Below are 6,000 nucleotides of genomic sequence, written 5' to 3'. Positions count from 1 at the left end.
TAGATTGGATAGCATTTGTTTCCTATGAGTGGTAATTAGAAGAACTAAAAGATATAAAAAGATAAGATATATATAGATATTTGATATGGATTTTGATAAAATATTTTTTAAAATGAGAGTTAAAACATATTAATGTATATAAAAATATGTATCTGAGTCATTCAAAATATGGCCCATATTTAAATTATGCTATCACAAATGTTGCTGAAATCATATATAAGATGTAAGCCCAGTTAGAAATTATTTTAATCAATTTTTTGGGTCAACACCTAACTATAAGTTGAATTGCTAAAATTAACCTGTCATCCAACTAAAAGTTGCATTGACCAAAACTTTGTATGATATCGAAACTTTAATTGAATGACACATTGAACCCCAATTAATTGACACAATGCTGAACGTGGCCTACCTACGAAAATTGATTTTTGAAGTCCCAAATAAATGGTCGTAGTAGTTATTGTAGCCCAAGTATCTACACTTATTATGGCCTAATTAAATTATTCTAACATGTATTGAAAGATTATTTAGCAAAAAAATGAATTATCAAAGTCAATGGTTTGAAGAGAATTAACAAAACGAATCTTTCAAATATTTAAAATATATCCTTTTTGTGTCCTATCGAGGACAATTTTATATGATGTTTGAATCATATTAGCAGATACAATGATTAGTACATGGTTTTATTTGAAAGAAATTAAGTTGAATTGTTAGTACTTGTTTTTGTTACTTAAAATATGCGGGTGACTGAGAATTCTGATTTAGATAATCAAAATATATTAGTTGAATTGATTTTTGTATTTGGATTAAAAAATCGTTTTATTTGAAAAGCTTAAATATAAGGAATTATTAGTTATTAAATTTTTAATGATGTATTTTGGTTAAATTTAAGCTTTTTTTAAGGTTTATGGAATTTTTCTATAAATACACACATTTTAATTTGTTCAACTCTAAGATAGGGGTGTCAAAAATTAGTGGGATCAGAGCATATGTCAGGTCATTAACTTTGTTTGGTATGATCTTGCATGTTGTAGATCTTTGCATTATCATATTTAATTGTGTAATGTGTGGCCTTAATAAGGACATTAAGAATTTGAGTATGAAGATTGTGATACCATATATATCACGTTACAAAAATATGTAATTCTTTCATAGAAAAACTCAAGTCATACACTACCAATAACTTGATATTAATTTTTTTTTGGCTAGTGTGTTATGGATCCAAAAGTTTGTTGTGCTACCTTGGATTTGGAGCGCTATAAGGACATTATCGTGAATGGGTCAAGTTCCATATAAACTATAAGTTATATGAATTATATTATGTCAAGAAAAATTCTTGATTGTTACTTCAATAAAGGGTGGATAAGGAGTACTTATTGTTAATGGTTTCTAACATCATAGTTCACCATGAAATACATGGAAGGGTTTGATTGGATTAATCCTATTTTCATAATAATAAAATTTTCATATTGACATATAAATGAAAATTGGATTTAAATGAAAATATAATCTTATTAGGACAAAATTTTAGTGGTGTATTTTGGTTATGTAACACCCAAGTGTTATTATTTTTATTTTGTAATTATTTGAATTTTTTTTATTTTTAATTAATTTAATTTGATTTAATTTAATCTAATTTCATGAAAATAAAAATAATAATAATGATAAAATTGGGTAAAAATATCATTTGGATTTAATTGAAATTGATTTTGGGAAAAAGGGGTGAAAATTTGGATTCTTGGGGTATTTTTGAAAAGAAAATCAGAAACCGGGGGTCAAAACGCAATTTAAAAAAGTTGTGCCACGTCAGCACCCACGTCAGCGGCCCGGTCAGCAGCCCCGGCCAACCAGGGCACTCCGCATGGCAAGAAAACGCTGACCAGGGGACGGACCACGTGGGCGATCCGCGTGTGCGCGATCGGACGGTCCAGATCTGTTCCCACGCGCACGAACGGCTCAGATTCAATCAGGCACGAACGGCCCAGATTGTATCGCGATGGACGGCCCAGGTTTAATCCCAATTAAATCGCGATCAAACGGTCCAGATTTAATCTTGATGGACGGTCGAGATTAAAAGGCAAAGGGTATAAATAACCCCACCCACACCTGACCACAAAAACCCTAGCCGCTAGTGCCTCGCCGGAGAAGAAGAACCAGACGCTGGAGGAGCCGGCCGCCACCACCCGCCGCCGCATCAGGGAAGTTTTTGACCGCCGATCAAGGTAAATTTTCTCCCCCTTGCTCGTTTTTCGATGCTGAGTCCGCCTATGGCCAAACTGGAGCCAAACCACCGGACAAACGGCCGGAAAACCGAAGCCCAGCGGTGCCGCCGCGCCCCTCTTCAGTTTTTACCTCCGATGAGGCCCTTCCCGGCCTCCGTTCGATGCAAATTTTATACCACTGTGATCACCGTTCTTTTCTCTACAGGTTGATCAGAGCCAAACATCAAAACGCGACTCACGCCGGAGTAGCCGCCGCACCCGAGAGCACTGCCACCAGTAAGTCTCGGTTTTTCGTGATTTTTTGGCCCATCGAGGGCCCTAGGGTTATTTTATCACAGGGACCGATGCAAGTGTGGCCGAATTCGGCCGAAAACAGCCAACCTGAGGCGAATCACCGTCGCCGGAGCACGGCAGAGCCGCCATGCCGGAATTCTGATATTGGCCGAAAGGGGCCTTAGGTCTGATTTGGGATTTTTTGGGTCACGTGTAGGTACCGGTAGTGCTTTTTAGTTTTTCGAAAAAAATTCAGGAAAATTAGGGACATCCCGTAGGCGCACTGTAGAGTCGATTTCAGACCCCGAAACAAGTAAGGACCCCTCGCCCTATTTCCTATCACGGTATTAAAGCTAAATAAATAATTAAACTGTACTGTGTGACTTTATAGATGTATAATTGATTCAGATTGCCAATGGAGCCCGAGTCTGATACAGTGTTGGTCTATTATTGTTTGATTTAATTTTCAGTATTAAATGCAGCATGATGTTTCATGTAATTATGTTATGATCTCGTATGTATGAACTATGGTTCCTTTTATTATGGTTTGTATTATGGTGAACCCGGTACTGTATTGTCTTATTTGGTGTCAATTACTGGTTTACATGTTTTGTATGATTGGATGATTGAGATTAAAGAAAAGGGAAAAAAGGTTATGTGAATTGATAAGTGGATAATGTGGACAGCCTGACTAGATATCCTGGGAGATTGTGGATGGACCAGGTCCGTAGGGAACCCTACCGGGAACGTGGTCTCTCATACCGGACGGGGTATGGAGACCTTATGTGTTTTGGCGCCCATACTGGACGGGGTATGGGGACGGCCCGTTTCACCCTCATATCGGACGGGGTATTGAGGTTCATGGTTTTGGCGCCCATACCGGACGGGGTATGGGGACGGCCCTGGAATCAGGTTGTAAATGTTAATGGTTCACGTGTAGAGGGGACCCCTTATGGATCCCCAGGGATACTAGTAGGCTGGTAAAAGAGGAAATCTGTTTCCTGATGATTGAAATGTAAAGGTGTGATATATGTTATATTATAAAGTGTGTATGATTTCATGATATTATAAGGTTATTATTTTCATATGTTGTTTTCATGAATCTCGCCGAGGTAAGTGGACAGTAAAGGTTTTTATGTTAATAAACGAGTTCGTTATAAATTATGCTCCATTGGTCATTTTTGTTTTCTACCCACATTTACTTCCGTGGCGGTGAGATAGTGTGGTCTTTACTAGTCTGGTGTAGCTCATTCCTTATTTAACCATTTCAGATCAGGAAGACATTGTTCCCGTGCCCGTTCCAGAGGAAGACGGCGAAGGGGACGCCTAAAGACTCTATAGCTATATTTATAGTTCTTATCTCGAGTATCTCTTTTAGTTAGTTTGTTCTTTCCTGTTTTGAGTACGTTTTGGTTATTGTGTAAGGGATGTTAATCAAAATTTTTATTATGCTTCCGCATTTAACATTTTTAATACATATATTTCATTTAAATTTCCGGGGCCGTTACAGGTTAAGTTAAGATTTGTTTTAGGTTTATGGAATTTTTCTATAAATATTCACATTGTAATTTGTCCAACTCTAAGTTAGGGGTATCAAAAATTAGTGGGACTAGAGCATGTATCAGGTCATTGACTTTGTTTGGCATGATCTTGCTTCTTATAGATATTTGGATTATTATATTTGATTGTGTACTGTGTGCCCTTAATAAGAACATTAGGAATTTGAGTATCAAGATTGTGATACAATAAATACCATGTCAGAAAAATATGTAATTCTTTCATATAAAAACTCAAATCGTACACTACCAATAACTTGATATTTATTTTTTTAGAGCTAGTGTGTTTTGGGTCTGAAAGTTTGCTGGGCTACCTTGGATTTGCAACACTACAAGGACATTATCATGAATAGGTCCAAAGTTAAAATAAGTTCTCATATAAACTATATGTTATATGAATTACATTATGTCAAGAAAAATTCTTGATTGTTACTTCAATAAAGGGTGGATATGGAGGACTTATTATTAATGCTTTCTCACAGCATAGTTCAACATGCAATACATAGAAGGCTTTGATGAGATTAATCCTATTTTCACAATAATAAAATTTTCATATTGACATATAAGTCAAAATTGAATTTAAATAAAAATATAATCTTATTAGGATAACTTTTTATTCGCATAAGATACCGTAGAGGTCAATGTGACTAATACATTTAAAACCTTAATTCCCTGTGTAATGATCCCGGAAATCCAAAAGAAAATGCATATAAAAATCTGAATGCGGAAGCGAAATAAAGGATTTAGGTTAATATTTCTTACACAATAACTTAAAAGTACTAAACAATATCAAAGAATAAGTCCTCTAAGGGAAATACTAGAAATGAAAGAAGTATAAAGAAAACTATAAGACATCTAGTATCTACTCGCCGTCTTCTTGTGGATCGGGCTCGGGAACCAGGTCTCTTTATTTGAAATGGTTAAATAAGGAATGAGCTACACTAGCCTAGTAAGGACATCACACTATTCACCGTCACAGAAGCAAAGGTTGGTAGAAAATTAAAACAACCAATGGAGCAGTAGATTTAAACAAATTCATTTATTAATAATCAAACCATTTACAATCCACTTACCGCAGTGAGATTTATAAAAATAACATATGGAAACAATAATATTATAAATATCATGAATTTATATATAATCTATAACATAGCACATATCATACTTTTATATTCAAATTATTTGTTTTGATCTAATTAGGACTTATGCATTGGCATGAACATTTTTATTATTATGAAATCAGAATTAATTCCATCAATGTGGTTCAAATTTATCAATTAACCAACAAAATAACAAAACACCAAAAACTAGTCCACCATATTTTCCCCTTTTATGATGTAAAAAAAATTTTCTTATTATCGTGTTATTCTTACAACTTATGTCTCATATGCGTTTTTGACTTCCAAGCCATTCAAAATAATGTGTTCTTAATTACAACCCTTTGACAGTACTGAAACTATTAATAAAAATTTTATTAGATTATAAACGAATTAACCTTTGATTTAAAAATTCGATTAATCGAAGTATTGTTAAAGTTTTTTACAATATCGATAATTATGAGGATAAAAAAAACATTTTCTTTAAAGGTCCTAACTAAGTTCCTGTGTGGTTGTCAAATTATGAAATTTTGATTATTTTCTCACCACTTGAAATACAGAAAAGCCATCCACATGTTTGGTGCAATATTTTATAAAAGTGTTGTTGTCCATTTTGATGGGTAACTAATCAAAGGACATTATTGATTGTTGTTAACTCCCACACTAACATTTCAACTGTATTACCCGAATACATAAGCATAAGAAAACTGTAACTTGCACTTAGTTTAATACCTAAGAATAAAGATAATTTAATAGCAAAGATAAGTATTAATAATCTCACTTAATTGCTTCCAATTAAACATAGTAAAAATCACTACTTTGACTAACACCATTCAAGCACCATATGGAGCCCAT

Source organism: Carica papaya, chromosome 9 (genome assembly GCF_054855325.1).
Source record: "Carica papaya isolate Zhongbai chromosome 9, ASM5485532v1, whole genome shotgun sequence".
In the NCBI taxonomy this organism is placed as follows: domain Eukaryota; kingdom Viridiplantae; phylum Streptophyta; class Magnoliopsida; order Brassicales; family Caricaceae; genus Carica; species Carica papaya.
The sequence above is the reverse complement of the archived record's forward strand: the minus strand, read 5'-3'. Positions refer to the sequence as shown.